Raw genomic sequence first — 12,619 nt, forward strand, 5'->3', positions numbered from 1 at the left:
TGTGATGGTCAGCTAATCTTTTGCCATATTGACAATGATTTCTTGGCCTCCTCCAAATGGAAAAGCTCTGGCATTGGTCAGGTGGTCTCTAACAAAATAATTGGGATGGCTAATGGTCAAGCAGACCCAGGCATGTACTGGCCATTGGGACTACAGGGAGTTTCCCGGTGGGCCGATGGCTCAGTGGGCCGATTTCAGTGACAGTGGACCGCTGCCTCCCTCCAGTCCTCTGCCCCCCCCGCAGTGCTCACCTCCTCTCCCTGGCTAGTTATACAGCACACCTGAATACAGACATAATGCTCAGGAGTCAACACTTAGAAGCTCATCATACGATCTGGAAGGAGGGCGGCCTCACTTTCCTGCCTAATCTTGTTCCATTGGGGGGGGGGGCACCAAACTGATTCTTTGCCCCAGGTGAAATAATGTCTAGCTTTCCCACTGGTACTGCCTATAAGAGAAATAATGTAGAACGGCTAATAGCTAGTGGGGGGGGGCTTGGGTGGCAAGCCGGCATGGGAGAGACCTGTCAAAGTGGGCCAGTCTGGGTGAAGTCCAGGGCCAAATTTTTGTCCCAGTCCAGCCCTGAGCAGACCTGGAAATCAATTGCTATGTATGAGCAGTACACCCCTTCCCTACATGGTAGATGTGACCCGACCGTCCATCAGAGGAAGCCCAAATCTTGATTTCTCAAGGACACTTTCTTTTGTGTAGCATTTGGTTTTAAAAAATTAAATCTGCAGCAAAAAATGGCCTTTTATTATATCTACATAGAAACAGCAAACACATCCAGAAGAAAATAATCTTCCATACAAGAGTGTGGTAATATTTTCACCAGACAAATAGAAAAATATAATAAAAAACCTATAGACATTAGGGGATAGAAAAAAAAGCTTGCAAAAAAAAAAACCTGCAAAAGAAACTGATTTTTTTTCCTGCTTTATTATTTGTATTATTTTTATTATTATTATTATTATTATACAGGATTTATATAGCGCCAACAGTTTACGCAGCGCTTTACAATATAAAAGGGAGACAATACAGTTATAATACAATAAAATTTAAGAGGATTAAGAGGTCCCTGCTCAGAAGAGCTTACAATCTAATAGGGTGGGACAGGTGGTACAAAAGGTTGTAACTGTGGGGAATGAGCTGTTGGAAGTGGTAGAAGATTAGTTGGAGACGTGATAGGCTTTCCTGAAGAGATGAGTTTTCAGGGATCGCCTGAAGGTAGCAAGAGTAGGGGATAGCCGGATAGATGGAGGTAGCGAGTTCCAGAGGATGGGTAAGGCTCTGGAGAAATCCTGGAGATGAGTATGGGAGGAGGACATGAGAGAGCTTGAAAGCAGGAGGTCTTGAGAAGAGCGGAGAGGTCGATTTGGGTGATATTTGGAGACAAGATTAGTGATGTAGCTCGGGGCAGAGTTGTGAATGGCTTTGTATATTGTGGTTAGTATTTTGAATTTAATTCGCTGGGTGATTGGGAGCCAGTGTAGGGATTGGAGGAGAGGGTTGGCAAACACTGAGCGGTTAGTAAGGTGGATAAGTCTGGCAGCAGCATTCATGATAGACTGAAGAGGGGATAGCCTATGGAGAGGTAGGCCAATGAGAAGGGAGTTGCAATAGTCAAGGTGAGAGATAACAAGGGAGTGAATGAGAAGCTTGGTGGTTTCATTTGTTAAAAAGGGGCGAATTTTGAGATGTTACAGAGGTGAATTCTACAAACTTTTGACAACGATTGGATGTGAGGTTGAAATGACAAGTCAGAGTCTAGGATTACACCTAGTACCCTGGCGTGAGGGGAGGGCCTGATGGTTGCATTGTTGATTTTGATGGAAAAGTCATGGAGGGGGGCACAGGCGGGGGGGAATATTAATAGCTCAGTTTTAGAGAGATTTAGTTTAAGGAAGTGGTGCGACATTCATGCTGATATGTCAGTTAGTAAGTTAGTAATGCAAGAGGAGACTGAAGGAGTGAGGTGAGGAGTAGACAGATAGACTTGGGTGTCATCAGCGTATAAGTGATATTGGAAGCCGTGGGCGGTTATTAAGTGACCAAGGGAGGAGGTGTAGATAGAGAAGAGAAGGGGTACAAGAACAGAGCCTTGGGGGACCCCCACAGAAAGGGGCAATGGAGAGGAGGAGACAGAGTTGTAGGTGACACTGAAGGAGCGCTGTGATAAATAGGCCGAGAACCAGGATAGAGCAGAATCTCAGAGGCCAAGGGAATGTAGTTTATTGAGAAGGAGCGGGTGGTCAACAGTATCAAAGGCCGCAGAGAGGTCAGGTAGTAGGAGTATGGAGTACTGGCTGTTGGTTTTAGCAGTTAGTAAATCGTTAGTGAGTTTTAGTAAGGCAGTTTCCGTGGAGTGCTGCGAGCGAAAGACAGACTGTAAGGGGTCAAGAAGGTTATTTTCACTGAGGTAGGAGCTAAGATGGTTGTAGACTAAGCTTTCTAGAAGTTTAGAGGTGAATGGGAGCAATGAGACGGGTCTTAAGTTGTTCAGGTTGGTAGGGTCCAGTGAGGGCTTTTTAAGAATGGGAGTGATCTGCGCATGTTTTAGAGGGGAGGGGAAGATGCCACTAGAGAGGTTGAGATTGAAGATGTGGGTGAGGGAGCATAGGATAGAAGAAGAGGGTGACCGTAGTAGTTGTGAGGGAACAGGATCCAAGGGACAATTGGTTAGGTGGGCATCCGAGAAAAGTTTTGTAACCTCTTCAGTAGTAGCCAATTCAAAAGAGGAGAGTGTTGAATGTGCTGCTACCCTGTTTCCCCGAAAATAAGACCTAGCATGATTGTCGGTGATGGCTGCAATATAAGACCTACCCCCCAAATAAGCCCTAGCTAAAGTCCTTGTAGGTCTTATTTTCAGGGTAGGGCTTATTTTCGGGGGAAAAAAGGTTAGGGCTTATTTGGGGGGTAGGGCTTATATTGCAGCCATCACTGACAATCACGCTAGGTCTTATTTTCGGGGAAACAGGGTAGGCAAGGTATGTTGGGTGGGGAAGATGTACGCACAGTGGAGATGTCCTCACAAATTGCATCGATCTTGTCTTTGAAGTGATTGGCAATCTTTTGGGCAGTGAGTTAGTGGATAGAGGGGGTGGGGGACGAAGCAGAGAGTCAAAGGTTGAGAAGAGCCGACAGGGACTGGATGACAAGGAATTAATAAGAGAGACAAAGTAGGCTCGTTTGGCAGCATGGCGGCATGAATTGTATTTTAGAAGGGCAGATTTATATAGGGTGAAGTCTTGCAGGCATTTGGTTTTACGCCACAGTCCTTCAAGAGCACAGCAATCTCTCTTGAGATTTCTAGTGTTGTCAGTTTGCCAGGGTTGTAACGGTCGGGGCCTGATTCTGCGCGTGGTTAGAGGAGCAAGGGCATCTAGTGATGATGGGAGTGAACTGTTGTAGACAGAGGTGGCCAGGTCAGGACAGGACAGGGGAGAGATTATGTCATATAGGTGGTCAGTAGCATAATAGAGAAGAGAAGGGTTAAAGTGGCGAAGGTTTCTACAAGTAATTGTTTGCTGCTTTGAGGGATGGGTGGTTGGAGGCAAGGATACAGTGAAAGTAATGAGGTTGTGATCAGAGAGAGGAAAGGGGGTGTTGGTGAGGTTGCCAGGGTTGCAGAGATGGGAGAATACAAGGTCAAGGGTATTACCATTGGAGTGAGTGGAAGTATGTGTCCATTGGGTTAGGTCAAAAGATGAGGTTAAGTCGAGAAGTTTAGCTGTAGTTGGGCTGTTAACATTGACAGGAATGTTGAAGTCACCAAGAAAAATGGTGGGTATTTGAGAGGAGAGAAAGTAGAGTAGCCAGGCGGCAAAGTCATCAAGAAAGCGCGATACCGGTCCTGGAGGCCGATAGATTGCTGCAATCCTCAGAGAAATGGGAGGAAACAGACGAATACAGTGCATCTCGAAAGAAGAGAGGGATAGAGAGGGAGGGACAGGAAGGACTTGGAAGGTGCTTTGTGGGGATAGAAGGAAGCCAACTCCACCTCCTTTCTGTCTGTTGGGTCTGGGGGAGTGAGTCCAATGGAGACCACCATGGGAGAGGGCAGCAGGAGAAGCTGAGTCAAAATTTTGAAGCCAAGTTTCTGTTATGGTGAGTATGTTAAAGCCACGAGAGATGAAGAGGTCATGTACAGATGTTAGCTTGTTACAGATGGAGCGGGCGTTCCAAAGGGCGCATGAGATCGGTGGGCTGCTTTGAGGAAGCAGGGGGATAAAAATTAAACTGAGTGGATTGCGGTGGTTGCCAGAGGGGGAGGATGTGTGGCTTGCATTTGGAAAATGGCGGGCCAGGATTAGGAGAAATGTCACCTGAGACTAGGAGAAGGAGGAGAGAGAGGAAGGCAAGGTGGGAGTGGGATGTGCATGAGCGCATATGTCTAGTGGCCCTGGTGTTTATGTCAGCATGTGGGTGCAGCAAATGCAGGAGATGATGATTGCCATAGTAGGGAGAGGGTAGGAGTGAGGGTGATATGTGCATGCTGCAGGGAAGAGAGGAGGGGTAGAGTAAAGATAATTTGAGGATAGAAGACACCAATGTGAGAAGGAAGAGAATAAGGAGCATGTTAGTGGATAGAGAGTGGGAAACTAACTTAATCTAAAATAAATGTCAAAAGCTGGTTTGCTTGTCGTCTTGCAGAGTGGAGCAGAGTTCTTGTTGTTGTTCATCCAGCTTTAGTTATCCTGCTTTCGTTAAACTGCGTCGGTGAAACTGTGCATCACTCGTGACAGAACCATGATGTCCGCGCCTTGCCCCTGTCTGCGCCACCCCATAAGCTGCCATAAATTTATAGGGAGACTAAGCAGGGATGCATTTCTCAGTTGGTCATTATTGGGTCTGATGTGAGACACCTGAATATGACGAGGAGATGGCCAGTACCAGACCAGCTACAGACACAGGCTAGGGTCGTAAAGCTAATTACCTCTCTTGATCACTCAAGCCACATGGAGTTGAGAATCAATCACCAGTAATATTGCTATTGCAGTGTGTTTGTTATAGAGCTAGCATTAAATATAGAAGTTTAAAGATATGGTGCAGCAGGAGACAATTACCAAAAATGTAACAGCAAAGTCAGTTCAGTAGAGATGTACAGATGGATAGGAGACAATTACCAAAAATGTAACAGCAAAGTCAGTTCAGTAGAGATGTACAGATGGATAGGAGATAATTACCAAAAATGTAACAGCAAAGTCAGTTCAGTAGAGATGCACGGATGGATAGGAGACAATTATTACTATTATTATTATTATTTGTATAGCAAAGATAATTACAGTGACCTTGCCACTTATACAGAAAATATATCTGCTAACAGCAGTGGTTTGTGATGTCATCGACCAAAAATGGTCATGTTCATATTTGCTCAATGATGTCACCCAGAAGAACCTATCCATCTTTTTATACTCAGCTGTCATCCACAGAACCTGTTATCTGTGTGTGAGCAGTCATCTGAATTGGACATGTTAGCAGGTTTTTTTCTTTAGGTGGGCATTGTTTATTGTGATAGACATGGATCTGCATCGCTGGACGTTGTGTTTGATGGTGAATTTGCATCACAGGGCTTTTTTTTTTTTTTTTTTTTTTTTTAATTAAAGGAATTGTCAAAAACTGTGAGTTTCAATTTATTTTTCACTTTTCCCCTTACTCATTAAACATAGGGAAGAGAGGCTGGTATCTAAGTGCCTCCTTATTGCTAAAGTGGGTTTCTAGATTCTGATATTCCACCGCTTGAAGACCCCCAAAACCACCTGATCAGGGTTGTGAGGAAGAGGCCCTTTAAAGTGGGCACACATCCTTCCCGGTCACTCTGCCAAATTACTTCCTCCGTGTTCAGGGCATGTGGCCTTGTATGGTAAAGGAGAAGGTGAAAGATGCATGCTTGTTGCTTTCCCTATCCTTTTACCAGGTTTTGTGTAGGATTCCCCCTTAAAATCCATACGGACCTGGTATGCAATTTGAGCGAAAGTTTTTTCTAACTATCGGCACCAGAAGAAGGCAGCTGTCCTATCCTATAGAAGAACTCTCTATTACATTTGATGTTCAGCTAGTGCTGAACAGGCTGAAAGTCCAGCATTTGAACGAATGCCCAAACATGCCAAATTTGCACGAACCTGTGTTGGGACTGACCTGGGAGCCATCCCTACAGCTTATCTACTGTATGTCAATTATTTCAAGTGGGATTTAAGCTAATTATTATTATAACTCAAAGTATTTGTTCGCTGTAAATAGTTATTAGTTTCCCTTTGAATTGAGACAGGAACCAAACAATAATGTGAATTTACATATTTATTTGATTCTCCTAAGCTGCCACCTGGGCTATTGTAACTCCTGTAGGAACAGACACCCTGTTACAGTAAGCAATCTAGAAAACAATTTACTTTCACATAAGTGAATCCTTTCTTTATTAAACTGGCTCTACAGGTGGCTTCTGTATTTCCCGTGTTTGGAGGCAACACCAGCCTGCCTGAACACAGCCACCCTCCGCTATTTTGTACCCATCATTTTCCAGTCTAATACAGAATTCTAATTTACACAGCATACCGAACACGACCACCCTAGCAACATAAATCACAATCATCTTCGGAGGAGGATGAGATTAAAATAAAAAGACTGATTTATGTCAAACATTGGTCTGCCATCACAGCTTAGAAGTCGATGACAATGTGCAAGGCTTAGGCAGGTTTTTGTCAGACAGGGGTTCAGAGTTGCTTTTTGATAAAATTGCAGACATCGCTGACGCTGTTTCAGATGTAACGCTGGCTTGTCTGCATCTCGATTTTGTACTTCTGTTCCTACCTACATAGAAATACAGTGCCTTGCAAAAGTATTCACCCCCCTTGGCTTTTTACCTATTTTGTTACATTACAGCCTTTAGTTCAATGTTTTTTTAATCTGAAATATATGTGATGGATCAGAGCACAATAGTCTAAGTAAAATGTGAAAAATATATATATAAAACTACTTTTCAGAAATAAAAAAAATGATAATTGGCATGTGCGTATGTATTCACCCCCTTTGTTATGAAGCCCATATAAAACTCTGGTGCAACCAATTACCTTCAGAAGTCACATAATTAGTGAAATGATGTCTACCTGTGTGCAATCTAAGTGTCACATGATTTGTCATTACATATACACACCTTTTTGAAAGGCCCCAGAGGCTGCAACACCTAAGCAAGAGGCACCACTAACCAAACACTGCCATGAAGACCAAGGAACTCTCCAAACAAGTAAGGGATGATGTTGTTGAGAAGTACAAGTCAGGGTAAGGTTATAAAAAAATATCCAAATCTTTGATGATCCCTAGGAGCACCATCAAATCTATCATAACCAAATGGAAAGAACATGGCACAACAGCAAACCTGCCAAGAGATGGCCGCACACCAAAACTCACGGACCGGGCAAGGGGGACATTAACCACTTCCCACCCGGCCACTGCACATATACGGCCGGGTGGGCGCTCTCTCTTTCTGAGTGGACGTTCAGGAACGTCCCTCAGAAGGAGTGGGATCGCGCGCGCGCGTGCCCGCGCAGCGGCGCGATCCCGATGCGCTCATGTCACCCGGACACGGCGCATCTCCGATCGGCAGGAGGGCTCTGCGATTGGCCCTCCTGATCACATGATGGCCATGTCGAATCACAGCCGTCATGTGATGTAAACACAGAGCCGGTTGCTAGGCAATCTGCTCTGCTCTCCTCACACGGAAGTTGTCAGTGAGGAGAGGAGAGCGGATCGCTGCAGCCGGCTGGTGATCAGTGAGTATGAGCTGTTTTTTACAGCTTTTTACTCACTGATCACCAGTCTAGTGACCCCACACAATGTAAAAACACAAAACAAACACTAAGTAAACACACAATGTCCCCAAAACACGTCCCCAAAACACATGTCCCCAAAACACATGTCCCCAAAACACATGTCCCCACATAGTAAAAACACATGTCCCCCACATAAGTCCCCGTAAAATAACAAGTCCCAATGATTATCTGCACACATATGTCACCTGCGCACATCTGTACATGATCATTTGCGCACGTGTCCGTGATCGCACAAACCAATTATTATACACTTAACGGGATTTTTTTTACCAAAAACATGTAGCAGAATATGTTTTGGCTTAAATTTATGACAAAATTTGATATTATTGGATTTGTTTTAAAATAGAAAGAAGAAAATATTGTTTTTTTTTCCAAATTTCCGCTCTTTTTTCGCTTATATCGCAAAAAATAAAAAACAGAGTCGTGAATAAATACCACCAAAAGAAAGCTCTATTTGTGTGAACAAAATGGTAAAAATTTAATTTGAGTACAGCGTAGCATGACCGCGCAATTGTCATTGAAAGTGTGAGAGCGCTGAAAGCTGAAAATTGGGCTGGGAAGGAGGGGGGCGAAAGTGCCCAGTATTGAGGTGGTTAATTAGAGAGGCAGCACAGAGACCTAAGGTAACCCTGGAGGAGCTGCAGAGTTCCACAGCAGAGACTGGAGTATCTGTACATAGGATGACAATAAGCCGAACGTGCCATAGAGTTGGGCTTTATGACAGCGTGGCCAGAAGAAAGCCATTACTTTCAGCAAAAAACAAAATGGCACGTTTTGAGTTTGGGAAAAGGCATGTGGGAGACTCCCAAAATGTATGGAGGAAGGTGCTCTGGTCTGATGAGACTAAAATGTAACTTTTTGTCCATCAAAGAAAATGCTATGTCTGGCGCAAACCCAACACATCACATCACCCAAAAAACACCTTCCCCACAGTGAAACATGGTGGTTGCAGCATCATGATGTGGGGATGTTTTTCAGCAGTCGGGACTGGGAAACTGGTCAGTGTTATGGGAAAGATGTATGATGCTAAATACAGGGATGTTCTTGAGCAAAACCTGTACCACCATGTGTGATTTGAGGCTAGGAAGGTGGTTCACCTTCCAGCAAGACAATGACCCCAAACACACTGCTAAAGCAACACTTTAGTGGTTTAAGGGGAAATATGTAAATGTGTTGGAATGGCCTAGTGAAAGCCCAGACCTTAATCCAATAGAAAATCTGTGGTCAGACTTAAAGATTGCTGTTCACAAGCGCAAACCATCCAACTTGAAGGAGCTGGAGCAGTTTTTCCAGGAGGAATAGGCAAAAATCCCAGTGGTAAGATGTGGCAAGCTCATAGAGACTTATCCAAATCGACTTGGAGCTGTGATAGCCACAAAAGGTGGCTCTACAAAGTATTGACTTTAGGGGGGTGAATGGTTATGCACATTGAATTTTTCTGTTATTTTGTCCTATTTGTTGTTCACTTCACAATAAAAAAAAAACATCTTCAAAGTTGCGGACATGTTCTGTAAATTAAATGATGCAAATCCTCAAACAATCCATGTTAATTCCAGGTTTTGAGGCAACAAAACATGAAAAACGCCAAGGGGGTGAATACTTTTGCAAAGCGTTGTAGCTGCCACCATCCCAGATGGAAAGACAGCATACCTTATAGCCAATTTTTTTAGCTACCTAGGAAAAGTTCCATCATCTTTAGATTATGTAGTAAAAGCTGAGCTGTTGACCAAAAAGTTCCAGGAAAAAGGTTATAAAAAAGATCACGTCCAGAAAGCAGTTGACCATTAAAAAAATGGTCAGGGTACAAGTAAACAAGAACAACCACCAGAGGGGCCCAAGGATATATTATTCATAACCAGGTTCAATGATCAAGATTGGGCCATTCAAAAACATTGGCCCATTCTGGGGCAGGGTCATGGGTGTCCGCATGGGGGGGGGGGCAAGTGCCCCCCCCGGAGCAAGGTGTCAGCACATGGATACTCAGGGCCGAACCTGGGTGGGTGCCCAGGGTGCACCATGCCCAGGCGCCACAAAAGGGGGGCGCTGAAGCTTTGGCAGTCACTTACTGTTACACTCAGCAGCAGCGGCACGACCCTGACTCCCTAGACTCTCTTATTGCACTGTCCGCTGGCCTCTCTGCTGGTTGCTAGACTGGCCTGCCATTTAGTGACGTCACGTCATGAGGCTGAGGCGAGGCACCAGCATTCAGAGCGGAGGAGGAACTTCTTCCTCCTTCACGCCTGGTCAGTTTTGGCTCAACCTACCTCCTCCATCTTCTCCAGGCAAGGAAGGGAGCATGTTTGAAGAGCTGAGCGTGAGCTGTCCACCTGCACCAGTAGCTGTCTGAGGTGAGGCAGCCTGTGTCCATGTTCTGGAGCTCATCTAACAGCACTACTTGTATAAATGCGTTTAAAGTTTTAAATTAATTATGTATTTGAATCTGTTTTAGTTAGGTGTATGTGGATTTTTAGAGTGGTATGATCCATCAGCCATGGTCAATTGCCATGCATTAAGTTTGTAATAAATGTTAATACAATGAAATATAATTGCAATTGTTACTGTATCAGTTGATTTTTTAGAATTTATTATATGATAATGATGTTTTAGTAATGTGTTTATTCCTCTCCAACCCCACAGTGTAGTGGATGTCAGCTGGCATACCTTAGGCTTGTAGTATTGCACTGTATATGAGGGAAGGAAGTAATCTTTATCCTATGGAAACAGTGTTTTTTATTAAATTTTTATCTCCTTATATTATTATTATTTTTTTATGTTTTTCATGAATTAGTGTTATAGTGATATACCAATGGTTGCTGTTGAAAAATATGAGGAATATCTCATTCATTACTCGTTTTCCCCCTTTTTTTATATACTAGCTACATGGGTATTTTTACCATATATCGGCTTCTTAGATTTTTAATATAATCTTTTTAATATAATCATTTTAATAATATTTTGCATACTTGTTTTTTTATTTGTCCACAAACATAACTTCATATTCACATGAGGCTTCTTCCAATACTATTAAATTAGAATCCACAAGATGGTGCTGATCAGAGAAATTCCCCTCTGTGGTATGTCAAATTAGTTTTTTCAAATTTGTTTATTGAAATTAGTTTATTCACATATATATGTGACAGGATCATTGTTCCATTAAAATCGGAATTATGTTTGTTAACATTTGTGTAAATTCCAAATGGTTGGCTATTTTATAATGGTGTTGACAGAGTCTGCGGATTGGCATCCCTAGAGGAAAAACTTGCGCTATAGATTTGTCTTCTTCTCCATTTTGGAGGAGTCTCACCAACTGCAACCATCCCATATGTATATAAGCAAGCTAGAAGTGGCATGAGGTCACTTCCTGAAGACGTCATTTATGGCGAAACGTACGTCGGAGCGGAGGATTCCGTGGAGTCAATTTTTATGCCCTAGCTTCATCCGCAGGGTCCATTGGAGTGGGGCAGTGTTGGCAGTGGGAATCAATTTGTTATTCCAAATGCGCAATTTCACCTACCTTAAAAAGTGGTCAAACACCTGTGGTGAGTTGCCACCTTTCCATTGAGCACCTGTGGTGGAAGAACTAGAAACTTCATTTGAAAGCATTTTTTTGGTGTTGGGAACACTATCACTAATGGACTTTTTAGCTTGCTATATTTTCAACGATATATGTGTTTTTTTGCAGTGATATATGTTCATGATTTTGGTTCATGATATATACTGTATATTCACTTGTATAGGCTTAGCCCTACCTTTTGTATATTTTTTCCAACTTTTTTGGGACTTGTTCACCTTCAAGGGGCAACTTCATTTGCATATTCCTCATTCATAGGGCGCCATTTCTAGGTATCCAATCACTTTTCAATGGTTGCTTTTGCCCCATCACCTGTATGTGATATAGGCCAGTCTCTCCTGGTAGTATCCCCTCGAGATCTGGGGTAGCGGAGGCGTTTGAAGTTCCTATATAATGCAGTGAGGTTTAGAGTGGGCATGTCTTGATAAAGGAGGCCACACCTCCGAAACACATCATTATAGCAACCCTAACGTACTGTCTCTCTCCCCTACTCTCCTCCGTTTTGTAAGGCGTTTCAAGGGCGTGCACAATGCCGCCTGGACCAGGAACTTGCGCAGTGGATGGAGCACGCCAGAGCCAAGTCCCGGCAGTCTGTCAGAGCTGTCAGTTAGCTCCTTGGAGATCTGATGCTCCCAGCCAGATCCTACAGTGGCGGTCCAGTTGAGAAGGCTTAGACTTTTTACATGTTTGTGAACAAACCACTAAATGTGAGTGTATTGATTGGAAATTGTAATCATTATTCTTAATAAACAGTATCACACTAGGGCAGATGTGCGCTCTCTCTCTTTCTCTGCTTTACAATTTGATGAGGATGGTGATGGAGAAGGGGAAGGAGTTTTTTTTTTTGTTCTTTGGAAAGCAAACGTACCAATTAAAGAGTCAGTCCACCAAAAAGTGATTTTTTAATTAAAGGTGGTGCTTAGTGGGCTGGGTCTTTCCCTGGATTCATCTTGGATACTCCAATAGTGAGATCTCACTATCACAACTCCCAGGTCCTGGCCACCTGGAAGTTTAAGCCGTCCTTTTGTGTGTTTGGCTCCTCCTGTTACACTCCATAATTCTAAAATAAATGTAAAAATCAGCAGGGATTGTGGGAGCCCCTGAAAATAACAACAGTAGGTGTGTCAACCAAGTGTAGAGATCTCACCAATAGTGTTCCCAAGAGATAGAAGCAACTGACAAGGTGTTTATTTCCCCAGATCAGGATGGACTAACTCTTTGA

The 12,619-nt window shown here is 43.5% G+C and overlaps 1 protein-coding gene across 1 annotated transcript in view; it reads right to left on the minus strand.

Annotated features, from left to right (window-relative positions):
* Positions 1 to 12,619, minus strand: part of MPPED1 (metallophosphoesterase domain containing 1) — a 141,888-nt gene that overhangs the window by 47,554 nt on the left and 81,715 nt on the right. The window lies entirely within an intron of this gene.

The sequence above is a fragment of the Aquarana catesbeiana genome, linkage group LG03 (assembly GCF_042186555.1).
Source record: "Aquarana catesbeiana isolate 2022-GZ linkage group LG03, ASM4218655v1, whole genome shotgun sequence".
Lineage (NCBI taxonomy): Eukaryota > Metazoa > Chordata > Amphibia > Anura > Ranidae > Aquarana > Aquarana catesbeiana.